Genomic DNA, 24481 nt, shown 5'->3' on the forward strand with positions numbered 1-24481 from the left:
ATGGAAATATACTAACATTTTATAAGCTTCTGTTTGTAAATATAGATGCGCATTCTCGAATTTATTACCCGGTTATTAAAACACAGATTCGTATATTTTTTTACTACCCCATCTTGAAAGTCGCTTATTTAGCTATATTTCCAGGTTTGTAGCCATTAGATTTTTGTGAATGCTTCACTTTTTTGCAGATATTTTGCCACCACTGTGTCTGTGTATTCAGAGCTCACAATAATTTGCGCAAAGCTTCCTTTATTTTACGCGTTTGCGTGGCCTGGAAACTTTTTTTATCGTCGCGACGCTCGCAATTATAATAAAAATAATAACCGCGATGGCAACCAGGCGGGGCTGCAGCCACGATGAGAAGCTATAAAAACGTCCGATTCACGCGTTTAACTATATCGCTTCTTTAACTTTCTTTTGCAAACGCGCCGGCGATAAAATGGAAATGGAACTGCAATAAAAAATATAAAGATGCAAATATTAAGTTTATCGAATGCGATACCCGTTTGCATCATAAAAAAATATTATTAATAATCATGACGCACGCACAAAAAAAACGCGAATCAGTGTTTCCGCTTCAGTTGGTGAGAATATTAAAGATTACAAATTCATGGCGCAGATATACGTTTTATTATTAGTACTCCAATTAAAACTTGTGAAAAGAGCCACTTGGATTCGCCAATTTCTATGCGAAAACATTTTCAGATTAAAATTTATTTTGTAATTTATATAAATAATTAACTATATAATGCTCCAAGTGTAATTATAATATGCTATTCACATTTTTAATCTAAAAAGTCATTGAAAAATTCAATTATTAATAAGTTTTACGGCATGATTGATATTTTTGATGGCCATTATTAATGGCAGCATCTGTTGTTCTACGTTTGCATTGATATCAATTCAGCGTTGGCAACAATCCGATATTTTATTATGACACGAAATGAATACTAAGAAAAAATGAAAAAATTTACGTTCTTCGTTGCCTAGCGAACGCAAGGCTCGCCTATGCGCGTTGCAAAAGGAAAATTGAAAAATTCCCAAACGATATATTTGCCGAACCAGGTGTCGGCGAGAGAAGTTTGCTGGCCTGTCGGAGGCGTCTGCTTCCGTGTACGAGCGAGGATGAAAAAACTGACAAAAGCGTCCGAAAGTCGCGGATTACAATGGCAATGGAAGAATCCATACTGAATTTTACAGCTGCAGACGGAGTTTCTACCATTTTTTATCCAACTAAAGTAAAGTAATAACTCCAAGCAAAATTGCTAATAACGAAAAGTATTTAATGATATTAAAAATATTTTTACTATGAAAAGTTTAGTTAATAACTCCAGAAATGTTATGTCAATTAAAAAACTACAAATATAAAGCAGTAATTTGTATTTTTGACAAAATTTTATTGGATTATTATCGCAAAATCCAACATCGTGTTACCCACACCACTCACCAATGCCGCAAATCTCCACCCGACATATAATTATGCAAGTAGTGCATCCTCATAAATATGCACCTCGCATGCACACACTCAGATGTAATATAATAATATATCATCTTCATAACTCACTCGAATATATATAACGCTTGTACCAACCCGCCTACGCTGCGCGAACACCCGCATACAACTCGAGCATTGTTCGTGATGGATTATTTCGAGTCGTTATTGAATACGATTACATATGCATACGCGTGTACTCATTAGCGCTTCGCGGCTAACAACTAACTAATAACGGATGCTATGCCACCCTCCGACGTCAAAGCAAGCGTCAGCCAGTCGAGAGTGTGAACGTATTTGCACTGCCATGCCGCTGCACAAACAGACGATTACAAATATGGATATCGCAAACTCTCATAGTCCTAGTCATAGTTATATTCACCGTATGCTATCGCCATGTTTCCTATTTCCACTCACGCGTAACATAACCTATATCAAAGTTGTAATGCGGGTGGCATACAGTCGTAGTAGTACTCGACGGTGACTAAGACTCTAGATACATATTTGTTTAATAATAATGAAATCGTATTGAATTTACTAATAGGCACTAGTCTTTGTTGATTCAAGTATGTGTAAAACTTTTATTAATTAATTAACATGCCATGTAGTGTTAAACATAAGATTTTAAGTTGAAATAAATGTTTTTATTTTATTTTTTAATACATTTAATGGTATTTTGGAGAATTTAACGTTGTCATCCTTCTTGTCAACATTTCATCATGGTCCTGCGTGATTTTAAAAGTTTAAGTGCTATCATCTGTCTCGCAAAGTCATATAAAAGCCGCGAACAAAAGAAGACGCCGAAAAAAAAGTCCCAAATTTCTCGTTTTTTCCCACTGCGAGTGTGTGCGAACTTTTTGCACTGCGAAGGTCTATCATCATCGATGTTCGAACATCCACAACTTTTCTATTCTTCATTCTTCATGTGTATTCTTCAAACTATGCTGAAGCACGCGAAGAATTTGAGTGCGTGCAGAGGAAACAAACTCAAAGCAATATTTCAAAGTGCGACGCACATGAAAATATGTCATTTTAGTCGCGCGCTTTTGACTTCCACAAAGTTTTCTTCCCGAGTTATATAAGCATGGTCCATTTGGAATGTTTTTTACTTATAGGTTTTTAGTTTCACGTAGGTTAAATTTAGATTAAGGTCTGAATAATATATTTGAAATAAAAACACAACTAATGGCTTTCTAAGTATGTATCTAAATACGTAGTAATATATTAAAATATTATATATTTTTTTGAGGTTATTGCACCCATTGTGAGGTTAAATACTTTTACGTATTGTAAGGTATCGACCAAAACGTTTCTGCCTCTTCTCTTGCCTCTGTTCGCGGCGCTTCCTCTTCTGCGACGATTATATTGAATCTTTTCATTCTTCGGCCTCAATCGGTTTCAATCCCTTTCAATTTACGCGCACAACATAATCGCATTTCGTATTATTATTGTATACTTAGCTCTGGCGGCAGCGCCCTATGTATGGAGGGTCTTTAAACTCGCAAATATGCTATCAATAGAAAAGCCGCGATGGTGCCCACCCCATCGCACAGGCGGTATTAGTTGTTTCCGACCCTTTTTGCGAGACGGGATAGAAAAAGAGAAATTTAATTGAAGATGATGATCGGCTGACGCGCCTACTGAAAGACAGGATTAAGTCTGCTGGCGGTCCCTGTAATATAATCGATTTATATTTTTTTGTAGAATATTCTAAGCGCATAAAATTATTATTTCCAATATAATAATATAAAATTTATGTAAAATTTAATTTTTTATGACTTATTGTAGTGTTTCCTAACTGTATGTACCCTTAAATGAAAAGCAAATTAAGAAAGGGCAGAAGCGAAAAAGAAAAGTTACCTCTCAGTGCTGAGACAAAGCGAAAACAAGCGCGAAAACGATTCGATCCTTGGGACGTCGGAATTGCGATTCTGTGCTGAATGGCAATTCGCACAAGCGCTTCCTGCTTCTTGCCGAATTCGTTTCGTTCTTTTTCTTTGTCCCGCATTGTGAGGCAACCCGTTTGCGAGGATTCCTTGCGTTCGACGTCACGTTGTGTTCCGTTATAATTAGGCAATCAATCAAAAAGTTTTAGCCTGTTTGTTGCGCGCCGTTGGTATACGTGTTTTCGCGATATTTATTGGCATTCGAAAATCCGGTTCATGAAAGATGCTTCAAAACATTCTAAATACACTGCATTTTATCAACAAACAACTATCAGAAAAATTTGAGCTGTAGAATGCGTTTGAATTATTTGTTAAACATCTACATTACTATATTATAATAATATATTATTCAGCAATATATTTGTGTCCTGCAAACGAAGCTGTTGAAAACACGTATTGTAGTGACACGTATTCACTAAGTTAAATCGTATGCTAAACAATAACTTTATTAAAACGCACGTAATATTAATAAATTCCCGGTCGGAATATTGATGTGACGAGGGTTCGTTATTTTCCCGACAGGATGTGACGAGAATACTTTATTTGTTTGCGAAGCAAAATCCAGCGACAAAAAATTGCAACACATCAAAACTTTTCGAAAAGTAGTTGTAGCATATTAGTGATATGAATAAATTAGGTTTTCCAAAGCGGAGTGGCAGCGTGCAACCTAACGCAGACAAATAATAAGAAAAAAACTTGCGTTTGCTTCTCGTCGCTGAATTGCCGCGGTTGGTTGTCCCGTTTCGGCGCGGTTATGAGCGAAATTGAATTTCTGTCAACCGCGCCGCGCCGCACCGCAAATTCTTTAGACGAAAGGACAATGTCACGCTCGGTCGAACACACGTTTTACGTTTGGGGCGTTCTTTTGTGCGTAGCTCTCACGGTGAGACGCTACGCACACGGCTCTTGCAGCTCATGTGCATGTTATCCTTTAATATTTCTTACATTCTTTGCCACAACCAGCAATTTCGACAAATTTTCTTCTTTTTATACGCAGAATTTTATCTTTACGTTTTTGTATTTTTACTTAAATATATACTTATATTTTTATAAAGAAGTGTATGAAACAGTTCATTAAACCAGCACTATTGGAATAATTAGTGTAATATAAAAAATATTCAAATTCAAATGCTGGTCAAATACCATCAAGTCGATTATATTACATGGCGGAGGCGCTTCTTGGTCGTGTGCCGCTTCAGCGACGAGCAAATCGCGCACGAGCGCGCATTTGGCGAGCATACCAATTCCTAATAAATATTCAAAACTATTAATGCCGTTCGACGAAGGAATATGCAAAAGGGCGCTTGCTCGGGCGGCAACCCATGACTGAACGCCGAGCAAGCCATCGACAAAATCGATGTTTGACCTCGGTCGACACTTAAATTTGATAGTATTGCCGCCTCCAATCTCTACACCCATTGCACTCGGCAATATACATAAAATTGTAATAAATTAACACAAAATTATTGGTTTCGCAAAAAACTTTTGTGATAATTATTACATAAAGAACCAATAATCTCAATAATAAAAAGTTTTTAGAAATTAAAGCAATTAATTATACTTTTAATCAAAAATTTAAAAACCACGATTTAAATAAATCACTATAATCCCTTTGGAAATGTTATGATTGACGTAATATGTGTCCAGCTGGAATTGTCATAATTTTACAATGATACAAATCAACGTTATTAATGATTTTTTTCATTTTTGCAAACTCAGCGCACAATTAAAATCCTTTTTTACTTTTTTATTTTTTTTTTGTCTATTTTAAATGCTTTGTGCGTATGTTCATAGACTGCTCGAAGCACTCCTGTCGTAGAACCAAAATGAATAAGCAAAGTTGGCGCTAACTGCGTGTTTCTGCTGTTTGGCGCAGCATCCCGGGAATAGTATATAGCTGCGTGTAAAATGTAAATAATTTAATTTACACGAGTCGCACACCGTTGCGCCCAGGCGCTGTTGGTGCGTCTGTGACTGCGCGACGTGTTGGTTGTTGGATATCCGACAATCGCATCGAAGCGAGTACGACATGCGAGATAACGAGCTGAAGTTTAGGAACACTTTAGAAAACTGGAGCAAATTGCATTGTACTTATGCCTCTAGACGCTCCGAAAGAGGAAAACTTTGTTTTGCATTATAAGATGAAACGAAGCCGTGTAATTGGTTTTACTATTAACAGCCTTCGTTCACTGTTAAGAAGTTAATTCGCGAATTAATTGTTTTTATTATATTCGTATTATATGAGTATTATTCTTCTGGATGTGTTCCAATTAAAAAAATAATCATCTTTAATTTTCTAAGATGGTATAGAGGCGTTGGTAGCTTTAAAAACTTGCCGAACGCGCAGAGAAAACAATTTTTAATTAATTAACGTGAATAATTAGCGCACAGCCGCAGAGGGAGCGTTTACAATGTGTACAATATGCGCCCGGGCTATTTATATTAATGATCGAACAAACGCCCACGCTCCCCGAGCACGCTTCGCATTCACTCCTCATTCAACAAGAGGACGGAAAATTAATGGAAAATATTTGTTTAATGACTTTTTGCCCTTCGAAAAAACCGCCAAGAAGCATTACCTAAAATTACTTATTAGTTCTTAACAAGGTGTGTTGTTTCCATAGCGCTACAGATGATTTTTTGGCGTTTTGTGTGTGTGTGTGGATAATGGAAATGTTCATCATTTTCGCAACTTGATGCCTTGTTGCTGTGCGTGCGCCGTTGCCGTATTCTGAAGTGCGCTCAGCATGTGAGCATCACGTTTATGGAAAGGAAGAGAAGTACGTAAAGTGAAGAGCGCAATATTGCACTCTGGACTTTCCACGTCGAGCGGGCGTGAATGTGTTTGATGGCGGCGCCCGATGGTGGATGACGAAGGATAAGGGTAGGTACAGCGCATCGGCGGCCCGATAGCACGCCGCTATCGCTAATAGAGATATATTTCTGACACACACGGCCCTTCCAATGCGGTGCGCCGGCTATAATTAAGTCGGAAAGTTGCTTTTCGTGCACTGCTTGCTACCAAAAGAGGAGTTTATGCTTTCAATCAAAACCATCCTCTTCGGCCGGAAGTCTTCGCACGTGGCGTGCAAACACAAAATGTAACTAATGAAAACCTTGATTGGAAATGATGTTTGTTCGCGGAAATACACCAAGAAGATGTGAATTTTTTAAAATCTTTTAAGATTTTGCATTTTGCGCGAAAACTAAAAGTAGTAAATTTTGAAAAAGAAAAAAATAAGAGCACACACACGTATTGCAACTGATTTATGTCTAGGATCACGAGATAATCCCGCTCGTCTTTTAGCTGTGTCGTTTTTTTCTTCAGCTTGCTATCTTGCATCTAGTATATCTCGACGTGACGTGTAGGAATCGACGCGACGATTGTTTTTAATGCACGTACACGACGATAAATTACATTAATTGCACGCCCGACCGCCGACTGCCGTCGAACGCAATCCTATTTGCAATAAAGACAATAGAAAACCAAGCGCGGAGACACGCTTTGGCGATGGCATAAAAGAAGAAAAATCGTTCTAAAAAATCGTCCGGAGAGGAAATGAACGACTACAGGTCAGCACGTTTACAACGAGTGTTATCTCTGCACGCAAACAAAAGCTGATAATTCATAGGTTATATTCATTATAATATAATCAATCTACAAAAAAAAAATGAATTTTTTTTTTCATTTATATTGTTGGATAATAGATTATTTCTAAAATATATTAAGTAGCTTTCAGTTCCGGTCGTTGCCATCAAAAGAGCAAAAGATTGCCCTATTTTGAGCTCAAAAGTCGTTTGACGCTGAGCATTTTCTAATTAATATAATTAATAACGAGATAGCCGCCTTACTGTAACACAAAACGCAAAAAATCTTAAAGGATATGGAAGCAAGCTAAAGCAAAATTTGCCAGGCAAAAAACTGCGCCGGATTTCCTAATTACTTCAATTATTACGGCGACAAATATTTAAAAGGATTTTCGCCTTCATCAAAACGATGAACAACCTAACTCACTCAGTTTTTTCCCTGCCGGAAGTTAACAAAATTCCAAAATTCACAAAGAATATTTATTTTCATAAAATAAGAGAGATGAAAAGATAAAGGTATCATTAATGTAACACGTTCTCATAAAGTATCCGTCACACAAAGTAACGCTCTAAAATCAACGAAGAATTTTTACGCTTTGTGCGAGAAAAAAAAACCGAAAGAAAATTGAAATATTAAAAATTAAGAACCTAAAGTCTTACTCTCTTCGTGGTAAGTATACACAAGAAGACGAGTAACTACGGAGTGAATAAAATGAGCGTGTGTAACATGGCAAGGAAAAAAAAAGTTGCAAAAAGTTCTTAAAGTTGTACGAAAAGTTTAAAAAATTGAAAAGTTTTACTCAACAAAAAGCACTATCAGGCTGGAAAGTGTAGCGAGTGCGCGGACAAAGAACACAAACTCGCAAAAAATGAAGAATAATGAAGGTAATAAAACGCAAAGAAATTAAGAGTAAAGTGCTGTTACTAGCAGCGTCTTAGTTTTTCAATTTTTGTTCAGTTTTATCTATTAACATTGCTTTCGTACACATGAAACATTATTTAACATAAAATATCAACCATTTTGTTTGAATTTTTATTATTTTTAGGTTAAGACAACTTTGATAATTTTAATTCTAATCTCCCCGCAACCTAATCACCATTGATAACAGTTATATCTTTATTTTATTCTTCAATTTCTTTTATTTTGTTTGGAAAGATACGCTACTTAACGCAGTCAAATTTAAATGGTCCTCTTCCACCCAAGATCCTTGACGTTTCAACACCAACACTGCAAGCAGGAAAAGATATAAAAACGAATGAAGAAACCGTTTGAGGATCGTTACTGCCAACGGGTGGAAGCTTAAACGTGCTCTTCACTCCCACGTATTTCGGTTGGAGATTTTCCCGAGAATGAAAAGGACTTGGAAGGACTTAATTCTTTTTTTATTCTTCGGTCTTCTATTAAAACCCTTTATAAAGAAAGAAACACAAATATTGACAAAAGAGTTTCGGCTAAAAATAAATAAACAACATTAAAACTTTGGCCTCCTTTTCGTCAGAATTTCAACGAAGAAAGATATAAGCAGCAATCAATTTTAATTAGCCTTTGAACTTTTTTCCATATTAATCGCCCATGCTGATAAACATTGCTGATTAGAAGCGTTGAAGAGAAACTGCGTAAACGTAAAGCAATAAGGTCTGATATTGAGAGTTGTTGATTAAGCCACGGGATATGAAAAGTAGAACAAGAAAATTAAATTTAAAAAAATATCTGTTTTTGAAAGGATAACGTATTCAATCTTTGGTTATGTTAACAGTAAATAAATAAAAAGTTGTATAGTTGGTTGCATAGTTAATTAATAAACTTATCTTGAAAAGTGTTGTTCATGAAAATAAAATTATATATGTAAGCGAGTGAAGAAATCTCAAAAGTATTTTTGAAGTAGTTGTTAAAATTATTACTTCCTTTCTAAAGAAAACTACCACTTTTGTTCTAGCATTGTTTTTAGCAAATTTATGTAAAGTACTTTGCCAACTCGGCGAAAATCTCAGCGAATTCTCATGCAGGTGCCGGCGGCAGTCGTTGGTAGCAGGCCCCAACTACATCTGGCATACATTTCAGCTGTATGCATTATGTACCTATATATAAATATTAAATCTCCGCACTAATTAACTTACTACATACACGTTTTGTTGTCTAACTGCCAGAGAGTAACATAAAAGCACCTACAGTATGTCCTAAATGTTTCTTAGTGTAGTCACTTAAACATAACCTACAAAACTTGTTGAAATTTATGTCATTTTAGCTCAAAAATGAAAAAAAAAGTTTTTAAAAGTTTTTTTTTTAATGGTAGGTTTTTAGTGATAACACCCAGTATGTTGAAATGTTGAAGCATACTTTACTATAGTCTGAAAATTAGTATTATGTTTGCTAACAAGTTTAAACTTGGATTTCTGACGTTGCTGTACAAGCGATGTGTGCATGCTACATGCAGAAGGTTAATTGTCTAAATTGCAAAACTGTTGATCAAATTTTCGAAAATTACACTTTTCAAGGTTCCTGATGCAAAGTTTTAAACGCCGTTAATTTTTTCTTGGCGGGGTTGCGGTCTATGCAACCCTCACATTGAAGTTGTAACCTCAAAGGACTAGTCGAAAGCTTTGGACCACAAATATGAAGACGAACGCTTGGTAGCAACCAGGGAATATGGTCCATTCAGTGCGTTTCGCTCTTCTCGCATACACAATCTATACGCATGAGTCACCAACGCTCAAAGTTTGCTCTCCCAGCCTCAGCGTCCTTCATCTACTCCTCGTCCATGGCGGTTTCACGCATTCTCATTTAATCAAGAACGTCTCCGTCACCAGTCCTCGGCGGCTTCATGGATTGTCGGTCGCTTGCTTTGCCTACTAAATTATTCACATATTTATATTCAATGCCGGCGTGATTTCTCTGGACAATTTCGCCAAACGTTTCGCAGATTTTCAGCGCAAAATGCTGTTTCGTTGCGGGGATTGATAAATGTGCGCACATAGGACACAACCACAGTAAGAATAAAAGCAAATACACTTGCGTTCAGTGCATGTTGCTATTTTCCTCCGATTTACCAATTTTCCTTCACATTTTGTGGACCGTTTGTTGTGTGTCGATCTGGATTGGCCAAACGGGTACAGCTCGAGCAATGTGAATGGAAAACAGAATTGGAAACGTGTTGATTTGTTCATTTTTTTTTTGAAAAAACAAAAATTTTGAATTTTTTTCATTTTATATCAAGTAAATGTTGATTGCAATGAATAGTTATATAAATGATAATTAGTGCGTGCCGCCGCAATGCGACGACAATTAAAATTTTAATTAAAAGTCAACAAATCTTATCGTCTCGTCCTAGGACGATAGTCTTATCTGTAATAAGCGTCAGCATGGTAAGCACGAAGTCGGGTCAAGTCTATTGCTTACCCATAGTACCAGTATATCATAGTTAAAGGTTATTTGAAGAAGCGAGAAACCTATTTGAATATATTCGAATTATTTCCGTTTACAACTATTTTTTCCGCTCTGTGTTTTAATTATGCGTCATGTTTCGCCATGTTTGCGAATATTAAGACCTACAAAACTCCACAGCAACCAAATTATCTTCGGGCGTTACTCAAACCGGAAAGCGAGCAATAGATAGGAAAGTACGTGCGAGCGGCCTGTGCCGCCCCTTGTAAACGATAATCATCAGTTTGGTGAATTATTACTTTGCACGCTGCTTGTATATCTTTCTACCATCATTTCTAAATTGAACCCATACACATACATTACCTCCATCTGTATGCGGGCATTCATAGTTCGCGATTTGCACAAGCACCGAAAATATGAGTTACGACATTTGGTGTAAGGATGAATTCATATCTTTCTCTGTATTATCAGTACGTTACGCTAATATTGTATTCGCCTGTACCTGGAATATAGGACTAATCTATAATATAAGAATGAATCGCAAAATTTGTTAGTAAGCGCATAGCTCAACAACGCGTCGACCAATTTGGCCAATTCTTTTTTTTAAATGTTCTCTAAAGTCTTGGGATTGTTTTTACGGCGAGAAAAATTCGAATAATTGCCGGGAAAACCCGAAAAACAGCCCTTTTCTATAGGATAAAAGTTGGCATTGTGATTCAATCATAGTTATAGTTAAATAGTTGAATCCTAGATGGCGCTGAAGTGCTTTATTGGTAATTCTTTATATAATTCATTTTTTTTTTAAATAAAATTGCGAATATTTTTGATAGAATTGACACATACTATGGCTAGAACAAGAAAGTGAAAACAAATTATATATTTATTAAACACTACCAGGACGAAGTCGCGGGCAAAAGCTAGTTTATTTTAAAAATATGTTACCGACATTACTGATATTAATATTCAAATATTAGTCGATTTAGTCTATCAATTATGTAGCTAAAATTATGCATTAATCTTAATTGGCTATTAATTAAAATAACATTGACATAGCACTAAATATTATTGATCAACTCTGCTCTTTCAGCATGAACGCCGTAAAGTTGAAAACCGTATTGAAAACGTATTTGATATCCGTGTATTTCCCGGCGCTTTCACAAACATATTCTAATATTCCGTCCACATTCGCCGCGGATACAATGCGGGGTGAGGCAACTGACAAAACTAATTAAGTGAACTTTGTACCCTTTTGCGACCACCTCTTCCGTTTTCGGTGGTTACATGCATCGAGCATTGGGCGATGTTTCAATGCTTCGCGCACGTATTGCCACAGTCGACCCCTTCTTTTAACCCTTTGCGAGCTTCTATTGTGCGAATGCCATCGTTTTATCATTTGCGCGCTTTTGTGCATTCGCCATCATACTCATGCCCTACTCTCGGCTGGAGGTCGTTGGAATATGTAATGAAAAGAACCTAGATGGTGGTGTGTTTGAAGTTGGTATAATTTGTGCAAATATGAGAGTTTTCCTACATATTTAATGAATATTACTGGCAATTTTTTAAGTACCTCACAAAAAGTGACTTTTGCAAACTTTTTTTTCTACTTTTACCTATAAAACGCCAGTTTTTCCATGTTTTGAGACACAAAAAGTAATACTGATACAAATACGGATTGCCATGGATGTGGCTAAAGTACTTTAGTCACGGAATTTATACACCCCAACGTGGAAATAAAGTAAAAATAGAAAAAATAGTGTAAACATCACGTGGCAAAACGTTGTTAGACACTCGATTGATTAAACGCTTGCTACGTTTGCTCTCAATCTAGCTCGTGACTAAAACTCACGTTTATCCACTTGATACTTAATATACTATTTATTTTTCTAATTTAAAGATTGTCTGTTTTTATTTGCATTTAAGGTTATTTTATTAAAATAAAACTAATTAGAGCTAAAATAATATGTGTATTCTGCAAAACCATTATTACCCTAGAGGTAATTAGTGTAAAGTACGACCAAGCGAAATAGACATCTTGTCCGAGTGCGCTCGTCTGCTACGTACACAAACAGCACCATAAATTTGCCAATAGCATTTGCGCACTCACGCTCACGACGCGGAACATTCAACGTTCAAGCAAGGAAAGTGGGGCGAGAATGCCACGCAACCGGACGAAACGGTGTGAAGTGGAAATTTGTGCTTCCCGAATTGCAGGTTTGCCCAACAACAACAAAATTTACGGTTAAATGGTTTAAATTTCGATCTGTGGGCTAAGCATAACTTGTATTCAAATTATGTAATCACTGTCCAATCATTATTAATAATATGTTTGATTTTGAATTTCGTATTTTGTTTGATTTTATTTTGTCCGGCAGTGTAATGATGTCGTAACATATATTTATTGAAAACAGAAGCACCGACATTGTGGCAATAAATACGTAGTATGTGTAGCTCACTCAAACGCCAGCAAGATTCACGCCCCGTTTTCCGTTTAGCCGGAAATGAGTGATTAATACTCACGCGGAAGCATCGGGCGGCGTATACTCGTACGCACGTCGCGTCACATCCATGTTTTACTCAGCGAAACCGACGTAGGCGCGTGTATGTGTCGACGTGAAGGCGCCTGGCACCTATATCTGCACGTTGGGGTAATAGGAGTGTGATATATATGTGCCAATGGTAGGTAGTCCGCCAGCAATACACCATCATATACTTTGCACACACGCGCGGCAGGCAGGCTGCGTTCGAATGGAAATTGTAAGTAATGTTCGTATATTAGCAATGCTCGCCAGGTTGGCAGTAGTCCACCAACCCTACACCAGTAGCTGTGGGGCGGGCAGACAGTAGGTGATGTTTCCATCGTTAATTCTCACTTAGTTTGATTAGTGAAGTGTTGAGCGTTTAGCACGCGCCCTCGCTCGCCACCGGAAATCAATGCCACGATTATTCTTTGCTTCCGTCTAGCGGGCACGAATATGTTGGAACTCGTTAGTGTTATGATCAAATGAAATATTAAATTACCTGTGAACGTTTAAACTTTTTTTCTTTAAATTTTTAATTTTAAATTAATTAAAACTATAAACATATGCGTATTATAACTAAGAAATTCTCTAGTGTTCATAGTAATAATATTGACCACGCAAATAACGCCTCTATTGGTAGATTAGAGACCGGAAACTCACCAACAGGAAGCTCAATGGCACTTACAAGCCTAAGCACGACCAAAATTGCACTCTAAGCTCACATAACCAAACTTAACCTAACCTAAGTACATAACCTAAATAAAATTGTTCATACACATATTATTACATAACGTAATGTTTGATAACCAAATTATCTCGTTTTATTATTCTTGTAATTATTCCTTATTTTTTTCTAAACTGTTTATCTTTCTGTGGTAGCGGTGACCCAGCAACACACAAGATTTATTCAACCCACAACACAAATATAACAAAACAAAGTTTATATGATTACATGGAGGAAACGTACGCGTAGATTAAAATAAGGTAATGTAAAAACAAGAGCAAAAAATGTGGAGAAAAGTTTCAGAATCGAACGGAAAATTACCTCGGGGTCGCGTGACTAGTGTGTTATTAGCAAGGTTGACGAATCAACGATTTACTAGCGATACGAAGCCAACATACCAAGGGCATTGGAAATTCAATGGAACACATAACCTAACGAAGTATAATCTAGGCCTGAAAATGTGCGAAAAATATATTTGCATTATTCTACATTTCACACATTTTATTTTTACGCGTTCGTATCAATATTTCCCTGTGCGGATAAATAAATAGAACTATTGCTGTGATAATAGTTAAACTAAATTACAAAGTAACGGTGTTGATTAATTGTTGACTATAAAATTATTTATAAATATTTATTTCATGGTAAAAACATAGTTTTTAGAGAAATATTCTTCTAAAATTGGAATCCAACCAAAATTCGAAATATGGTTGAGCTAAGCCAAAACACAATTGAAGCTTATATTTTTTCATGTCCGTTTGTGTCGACTTTAGACGACTTACTTTTTGCTTCACGCTTCTTCTTCGCGTTGTTTCGTTAGTTTCTTATTTTTGATGTGACAAAATGAAATTGTCAAAATAAGCCTCACAAACGCAGCGAACATGTGAGATTGGTATGTTTTCTCAAATACAATGTCGGTTCAACAGCAGACAATAAGCAACAGACGTGTACAATAAAAACAGCTTCACGTCATATTAGAAAGGAATAAATATATAAAAAATATATAAAAACACACGCCAAGCTTAAGATGACCTACAATAAAATGAATTTTCAGGGATTAACTACCTTTTGATAAATAAACCATCGTAAAGAAATCTTTTTATAAATTTTATATCCATTTGTTTCATTATTCCTTAAGGTAGAATAATAAATATGTAAATTATTTGCATATATATTAACATTTATTATTTGCACCGTGTTTACACATATTCATATGTTGTTGATATAAGTTTAACACAATTGCGAAGTTACTAATTTCTATTTAATGTTCGTGTTTTGTCTTGTACCTTGTTTGTGTTTTAGATTTCCTGCTGTTTTTGTAATAAACAATTTTCAATACACTTGCGGTACACCACTTTGCTTATACAAATAATCCTGGTGCTTCTCATCAGACAATATATGAACATATTTCCAAGCAACCTGGTTTGAAAAGAAAACTTTTCTCGTTTGTTCATGCTTCCAAACTACATATATCTATATAGTAACAATAGATAGTCGTTACGTGTTGTATTTGCTAATATAGCATGTTATACCTTGTTTACTACATCCAGTAAATGTCAATTACGATAATTACGTAATTACAAACGAAAATAACAATTATTTTATTATTTAAATCCATAAAACATGCAAAAAAGTGATTTAATCTATAATTTTGATATAAAATCTTTTATCGTGATTATTAATTTATTAAAATATACCAATTTATTCAAATTATTGTTTGTTAACTCTTATATTTTCAATTTTTATCTGATTTGAAAATTTTCTTAAGGTTTTACTGGAAGATGACACATAATGACCAATAAACTGCACAAAGCAAACATTTGATGACCTGGAAACTTATCAGGCGACATGTTATTCAACTCTCTACTAAACAATCAACAAAACAAGCCAGTAGGTAAATACATCAATCTTGGAAAGAATAAATGCAAAATTTAAAGCATAGTAGAGCATGAAACCTATATAACTGGCGGTTGGCCAATAACCTCATTATTCCATAGTTCCTAGGATATGCCGCGTTCTTTCTTATTTGTACACCAAGAATGAATTCTTTCTACTCTGCATCGACTAAGCATATATAATCAAGGATAACCACCGTTATTTATCGTCAATTTCTAATTTGTCAACAATTTCACATTGTATTTCAATTCCGGCAACATGTAATAAATTATTTGTATGCAGATTAAAAAAAAAGTAATAAATATGAAAAACAAATGAAAAAGAAAAAAGATTTAGAGCATGCCAATGAAAATTTTGCTCTTTTTTCTTCACACTGTACCAATAGGTCGTAAAACATTTTAGCGCTCACCTTTCCGGTCGGTTGAAAATTTGCTGATTACAAGTTAATCAGATTAACAGCGATTTTTAGGCAGCTCCAGTCCAGCCAGAACGCAATGTGTATTCCCGAAAAGTTCAAATCCGACACGCAATTCAACTTTAATTTGTAATTTCGCACAAATCACACTTTTTGAAGATACTAGCCTCACAAAATGTTATCCAGTCGATAATATTTTTAAAATTCAATTTAATTCACTCGGTAAATTTGATGAAACACACAAGTTTATCAATGCGTTTATCAGAAGTCACATAACTATTATGTTATCGCACAAATTATCCTTTATCGTCCCGCGCACTAAACTCCGCTTTGTCAATTATCCTTTATTCTCCTTTGCGACTTTGCCTATTTGGATTAACTTTGATTTTAATGGATGTAAACTTCACTGGGTGTCGCTTTGAGCGGCGGGGTCGGCGGTGGGCGGATGCGCCTTATCGCAGATTGTGATGGTTACTTCCTAGTAAATTGAAAATTTGCAACAATCAATTTGATTTATCGCAGTGCAAATGGAAGGGTAGCCGCGGCTGATTTATGCGATTGATGCGCCCACCCACGCGGGCTCTGAGGTTCGCGCGCACTTGTCGCGAAAATTCGAGCCCCGGTGCGGTGGCGAGCGTATTGGTGAACACACGCTTTACACGGTACGCACTCGAGCACGGCACGAACGTTATTGACGGCAGCGCCGCCGCCGACCGCCGCCGCCGACAACATCCCCACTTCTTGAGCCAGCACAAACACGGCCAGTATGGAGGATTGGTGGAACCGCCGGGCTCGAGGCTTTGCTTTGCCTGCCACGCATCACAGCGACATCTATTTGTCATCGCAAATAGTTTAAATGAATTTTTCATTCTATGCGCGTTATTTTAATAAAAAAATTTATTTAATACAAAGAATGTATTGCGTTTTTATTTATATTTATTATAAAATATTTTAGAGGTTAATTTACCGGGCAGTAAAAGGAAATTTGCACTTTCAATTTTCATCTACAATTTTCGCAATTTGGTGCGTTATTGTATACGTAATTTTGAAAATTATGCTTTGACTCCCAATGACGACGCAGCTTTCACACACGCTGTATGGTTTGGATGTGGTAACGGGTGGTAACGAACACATTAAAGGGTTGGGTAATTTAATGTCGTACGCTTAAATATGAATCGCTCCGTTGTGCCGCTTATATAGCAACATTGCTGCAAGGTGTAACCCTTCTTCTTGCACCTTGTTTTCTCGTCATATATCCTTTGTACAGGATAGTATTAATTATATAATTTTTTATTTATCATTAATTTTATTTTTCGTTTAAAAAAATTAAAATTTGATTTTTTAGCTTATATTGTAATATAATTGAAGATATTTTAATTTTCAATACGGTCCTGAACCAAAACAAAATTGGGAATAGCCTCAGGCTCTTCTATATACTTGTGCACAATTGAGTCCTTCGTTTTCGAGTGTAGTTATAGCATGGGTGAGGTGCCGGTCGCTAAACTGTCCCTAATTTACGCACTGAGCCTTCAAACCTTCGCTTCTTATGCGGAGCGTTCGGGGGGCAGCCGGGAGCGGCTTCGATACATTATATATTGCAACACATTAGAATTCTATTATGAGAAGCGGGTGGCAGGCGTGAGGCGCTAACTGCCGCACCCAATTTGGTTGCATTACCCGCCGGGTGCGCCACCCCCGCAGACACAACTTGGAGAAACTGGCAACTCGAAAACTCGCTACCAACTAAGTTGACTAATATCGCTATAACCTGAGTCGTGCGATACCTTCGCAGCCAACGGAGAGAAATGCATGCTCAGCCTGCAGACGAGTGAGAGCCCACTCAAGTTGCTTGCAAGAAAGATGAAGGAAGTGAGGTGGGACAAGGGAGGTGTCTTCGTTATACGCACCCTTCGTTCATTAAGCCATCAACGTAAATAATACTAATTACTATAATCCGTTGCTACCCAAGAATTGAGTTGGAAAATAAGAGAACCAAGATAATATAACATTCAGTCATTACTATACCTAAATTATCCTTTATACTGAGTGATTAAAATATATAAAACTTTTATTTTACATTTTATACAATAAAATCAATTTTTTCTTTTTGTTTTTTACTCTTTTATTCATAAAAATTACAACCGAATATTGTTTGGACGGTATTAAAATTTGATTCCTTTTGTTTGGGTTATTTTTATTTTTTGTTTATTCTTCTAAAGCTTTCGGTTACTTTGTGGATGACTCAAACTGAAGACGAAGTTTGTGCAAAGTGAAAAGTTTCCACCGACGGTCTCTTCACATTGCTACGCCGCGAATGGACTTCGCCAATATAATATAATAATGTCAAAGAGCATAAAGTACGTAAAGACGTATTGTGAACATATTGCAAAGTTTACATAGCGGGCCAAGACCGCAGACCCAGCCGAGAAAGAAATCAATAAATTAAAACCGCCGCTATTCAAAAGCTTGCCCAAAATACAAACAATAAAAAGCACAAATTACATTCGAGAGAGGAGAAAAAGCTTCAGCAAATTTGTTGGATACATTAACTTGCAACAAAACGTGCCAAACGCAAACATTAAATCGGCGCACACTGTTAATATAGCAACCGATGAAAAACGAATCGATTGTAAACGAATTACGTGTGCTCACACATGAAGCAAAAAATTATCGCACGTGAACGAGTAAGAGAGTGAAAAATTGCGTGAAAATTTGTTTGTATCATTTTATATTTTGAGCGTCTCAAAAGAATGTGAAAAGTTCAGATAACAAGCGGACGAGCGTCGTTATTCGTCATAAATCTTATTAAGTTTTTTGGGGACCTGCGTTTTTTTTCGACTTATCATTTTTCAACGTTGATGAAAGTAGAAAAAGAAATGCGTGTATTGTTTTGCGGTTTTTTGTACGATAAGAAACTTGTTCAACATTTGTTAATATTGGCAAGAACAAGACATTCGAAAAGATGTTGCCGAACTTTTTTGTTTCTTTTTTTGTCAGAGTAGATGCTAAAAAGAATAAATTCAATATGTTTACACATTAATTTTCTTTCTGGTGTCTCGACTTTTTTTTTACATGCAATTTGATTTGCACTTTTTTCTTTCTTTTATATTCAGTTAGATAATCGTAATTCTTATATTGTTATTTATTTAAAAACACAAAAATATTCAAATTTAAAATTAGCCCTTTTATTTATTTGTAATAAACTCATGTTATTTTAAATTTCATAAGAAATAACTTCACTGACTCGTATAACTCTCACGTTCAATTAAGTTAAAATAGCGTGAGCTCAGTGCACTTTTAATTATTCTTTTAAGTCTGAAGCGCTACACGATTACAATCTGCATTCCATTTTATTATTTTTACTTTAGTTTTTCACATACAGTTTCATGTAACTACCTATAATTATGAGCAGTCATGCACTGTACTTTTTCTATAATTATTTGCAAGCCACATGCATGTCTTTCTTTTCGTTATTTTTGTGGGCGTTTGAATACTGCTTGCCGCCGAATTGAACAGTGAACTTTCGACTATAACGATCTTTTAACGACACAAAAAAATTGCGTTGGAATGTGTTTATGAATATGGGTTGTTAGTGTTGACATGCAAAAACGAAACAAAAAGAAAGTCGGCGATTGTGACAAATGCCAAGTTGGGAAACTACTTGCAAACCTGCAACAACTGTTAATTCTTATCCAGAGGAAATCTAAAAGGTTTTTTTTCGAATACTTCGGGTAATTTAGGCAGAAAAACAGAGAAATTGACGTATTCCAATCATTAATTAGTTATTTTGATAATACTAAGTAAGAAGTTTGATTATTTTTTGGAAAATTGAAATAATAGTACACACAGAAAAAAAAACTTGTGCTGATAACAAATTTTCGTGACAGCAGACAAAAATTGCCCGGAATAATCTAAATGACAACTGTTTCACGCAATTATACTTCACATTCGGACTGCGGCAGCGGCGGCGAGTGATATATCCGGGTGGCTATTAATTAATTAATTCCGCAAGAGCCTATCGTTTTTACTTGTCACGGACGCGCTCCGTCGGTTATTATTAGGCGCAGGGCGGCCGGCGGCGGCAGTGTCGGCCGCTTCGGCGAGTCGTTCGTTTCCTTTTATGGTACGTTCGGGAATTGCCGCGGAAATTCGCACGTTGATACTCAACGAAATTAATAATGTTTTGCGTCAAGTGGCGTCGCTCTTATGATAGATTACAATGCATTTTATTCCTAGTAATGATGGAAAATAATGACCACGGCACACAAATGATGGTTTCATATTTATATAAAGATAGAAATTATTTTACTAACAAGTAACAAGGCACTTGTACGTCATCTCAAACATTACGTTCAATAATAAAAAAACAAAAATATATTTTATTTTGTATCTAGGTCAGGTTTAATGCAATACACACGAGTACACGTCTTGTATGTGTTCGGATCTCTGTTAATTAGTAAGTTGAAGGCAATTATTACCGAATTAATGCGTTCGTACATTTGCGCCTGCATCAACACCCGAACGCGTGAGCGTGTGTACGAATGTGTGTGCGCTGCGGCGCGGTTCGGTCTATTTCGGTAAACAGCCACCCCCGACTCTCCAACCGGTTACACTCCACCCCAAAACGCTTACATACGGCCCGACTATTAGATTAGATTAGATTACATTACAATTCCTGATTGCAGCTACAAGGTCTATCATTATAATCAATTCCTGCTTTTCCTACTGCCCATTGACACAACCAAACCGCAACAAGATCACCATCACAAAATTTCAATTAAATATTAAACAATTTAACAAAATAATTAAAAACTTGTGTTAAAATAAAATAAGTGATTCTTGGGTAAAAGTTTAGTAGTTATATATCTTGGAGCACTTTGTATAGACGGTGGAAACATATGTAAACTTGGCCGTTAGTTATTGCTTGCCCGGAACTAGTCACATGTGTTTGACGTGCCACGTGCACCAGAATGGTAACTTCTACTGAGTTGCGGATTGTTGTGTCCGCCCGTCAAAATTTACTCTTAATATACACACACTGAGCCGTAATGTCGGTCAATTATACAGTTGATTTCGCTTTGTCTATTAAAACAACCCACGTGTCATCGTTTCCACAAAGATAATTTAATGCCTAAGCATTAAAATGTACAGATAAATGCTTTATGATATCGCCGTGTTTCAACACTTGCTCAAAAAAGTGTGATCGCAAAGCTGGTGTATACGTATACGCGTTTAATCGCACATGTGTAAGCGAAACTGTGTAAATTTGCGACGATTCGCGTGCAAATGGAAAATCTCCACCAAGGCGAGTGCCGACGACTTGTCAGCACTTCTAAAATGTTCTAAACCGTGGCCTGAAATGAGGATATAAACGCACAAAGAGAACGAGTTGAAAGGACAACGGAATTATCTTATCGTGCGCGCCACCGCCACCGCCACTGCTACTACTGCCGCATTGCCGTTCCCGCAACACATTGCGCGCCGTGCAAGCAATGGCATGGCGTAACAGGTTAAAACACTGTCCGGAACATTAAAATGTCACGTTCTTTTCTTGGTTACTCAATGTCAGCGCGTATTTCACCGGAGAAAGCAAAATAGACAATTTTAAAATTATTTTCAAGATAAGAATAAAATATAACAAGATTTAAATGTCCATCAGCATATAAAATATGCAATAAAAGATGATCATTGAATCAGCGCTGCCAATAAAAATAAATATTTCTGTGATGGTTTTTACTTTTCACTTTGAGTTTGAAAATCGCTCGATTTTTTGAGCGGCCCACGGAAAAAGTGGTGTGAATCCGGCGCAAAATTTCGCCGAACACGTCAGCGGCGGTAGACGTACGACTCCCTTGGGCGAAGTCGAAGTACATCGGCGTGTCAGGAGCGCCCACAGCGCGCAAAACCGTTCATAATGTACGACGTGCTTGTTTGTCCTTAGTCCTTCGCCGCGGCCCGTATTCCTCGCCAATACCTGCGAGAAATCGACCACGTGCAACACGCTGAAAGCCCGCACAAACAATTTACACGACACGAAACAAACAAACAGTATTTACGTTGTGCGGAAAATCTTTTGAGCAACGTGGACAAGTAAAACATGCAACGTTTTTCATTTTTTTCTTTATTGTTATTTGCAAAGCATGAGCAAAGAATTCTAAAAAAAAAAGAGTGAATAATTTGCGTTATAATTCAGTTTAGTTTTTACTGTCAGGATGGTGTAATTATGTAAAACCTCTGCAGCATATTACTGCACTTTCTGCACTGTTATTGCAACATCGACGAGCATTCCCGCATGAGTTCTTGTTTGCTCTTTGGTGACATCCCATGTTTAGTCAGTGAGTGGTAGGTCAACGGCATTGCCGCAATATGAACATCTAGTACCAAAATGGCTGATGTAGGTAGTTGGGCTTGAAATATACATAGCCTCATTATTTTTTTCGTTTAATGTCAACAAACATACCCGAATGTCCGCAATGTTTATTTCACGAATACTAAAAAATACAGTTTTAGTACAAAAATCAAAAAACAAAATTCAATTTAGTAAAATTTTTCTCTTTTTTTTTAAATTTCAATTTCATTAACTCCAGATTGCCAAATGTTTAAGACATAACCCATCAAGAATCTGTCAAGTTTCCATTTGTACGTAAATGTAATGTGTTTCATACGCGCACTTCTGCCCCAATCCCACTTGCTGAGTCAATCCGTTTAATGATTTTTTCGTCGCGGTGCGTTGAAACAAGAGCTCAAAGAGATCTCGTCGCAAACGCTAGACGCGCCCGCTTTTCGGTAAATTCGTGGGTCCTGAGTTGTTCTGCTGTACGTGCATCAACAATGAAATCGTCGGAGAGTGAACGGAAAATTGTGTTTACTCAAAACTAGCACGCTGGATCATAATAGAACTTGGCTGCTTGTTTTTCCCGAAGGCAAAACACGTCTAGACAAGGGGCTTTGATACGCATTTATAGAATTGTAGTTTAAACAAACATTTTTGATTTAAACTTTGATCCATCAACGTTTATACACTGGGAAATTTCATATTTTCTTTATTTGTTTATATAATCTAAATAAATAAATAAATACAATCAGTACGAATATAGGATGCGGTAATATTATAAACAGAATAAAGCTGAATAATATCACGTTTATATTCCAAGACGGTGACAATTCTTTTCCATGATAATGCACCGCAGGCATTGCAAAGCAAGGGCGCGGCGCGTGTATCAATAAAAAGTTTATCGTTATTGCTATCCAGGGAGTCGTATTATTTATTCGCTGGCGCCCGACTCATCGTGCACACGTAACATGCTACCTGCTGCCATAACAAAATAGTTCGTATCACGTTTTCATGTCTACCTCAACATTTTCAAGCCTTGAAAATTTAAGCAAATGAAAATCCACTTTTATAATATTTAGCTTTATATTGATTTACTGCTATATATTATTCTTATATTAATAATGTAGAAAAAGTAATCTAACAATAAGAAAATTTATGATGTAATATAAATGAGAAAGCAAACTGTTCCTGATTGCTAGTTAATGAAGTATAAATTAATAATGCAATATGTCGTGTAGTTATGGACGGTATTAAAACTGTTATTGCATGTAATGGCCAAATAGGTTCCAAAATGGAGTCAAAACACACCGATTAAATCTAAAATTGCCTATTGAATGTTTTATTAAATTATCGAAGTACATGTCGCCTGCGCGGGAACATTGGGACCACGAAAGCAAATTCGTGCGGGCCAGACAGCATAACATGTTTTTGTTTACGATAGCGCAACGGTCACCAGGTCAGATTTCTAAATTATGTTGTTAGAATTTAATTAAGTTATTTGGTACGCAATTATTTGAATTTAATTTTTGAACAATTCATTACATCACAATGTTAATGTATTGATAATATATGATCCACTACTTTTTTACTTCTTTGTTGTTTTGTTACTCCCTTTTTATTTTTTTAACTTTTCAATGGAGAATTCCCTAACAAAAGCAACACTTTGCATAAAAAACCAAGGGTAACATTATATATTTGTGTAGTGTCCTTTCTTGAGCTTATCCCTTGCATGTAAAATGCCATTCCGTAGTTTTTTCTCTAAGTTTAATACACATTTGATGCCAATGCACTTGATGCGTTGCGCGTCGTTGTCATGCACGAATGCCCCGCAAATTTCCACCACCTTGCATTGCAACGCACTCTCGTAAGTTTCTACGTTTTGCACATGTAAGCAATGAAACGAAAGGAAAGTGGAAACTCAATACGTGCGTGTTGTACGCGAGCAGTATAGAAATCCACAAGAAAAATATACATTACAAGCCAACAGGGACACAGAGGGTGAGCTTGCGAAACATAAAACGCAAGAGGGAGCATAAATTTTAAGGGTGCATCGTGGAACCGGCAATGCATCGCGGTGTATTAGCAGTACCGCAAGGAGACGAGGTACACGACACTCGAATGAACTTTATTTATAGATAATTCAGCAAGTTACGACGTAAAATCAAAAAAGTTTTTGTTATTTTAT

At 36.4% G+C, this 24481-nt stretch overlaps 1 protein-coding gene across 1 annotated transcript in view; it reads right to left on the bottom strand.

Annotated features, from left to right (window-relative positions):
• Nucleotides 1-16014, bottom strand: part of LOC135798683 (neurotrimin-like) — a 132785-nt gene extending 116771 nt beyond the window's left edge. Inside the window, exon 1 of the mRNA XM_065311590.1 lies at nt 15957-16014. The gene's annotated coding sequence lies outside the window, so the exon portion shown is untranslated. The remainder of the gene's footprint in view (nt 1-15956) is intronic.
• Nucleotides 16015-24481: the final 8467 nt, after the last annotated feature.

The sequence above is a fragment of the Atheta coriaria genome, unplaced genomic scaffold (genome assembly GCF_025399875.1).
Source record: "Atheta coriaria isolate IRGN ID8LTWV9N9 unplaced genomic scaffold, Caltech_Dcor_3.1 hic_scaffold_9_pilon, whole genome shotgun sequence".
Taxonomy (NCBI): Eukaryota; Metazoa; Arthropoda; class Insecta; order Coleoptera; family Staphylinidae; genus Dalotia; species Dalotia coriaria.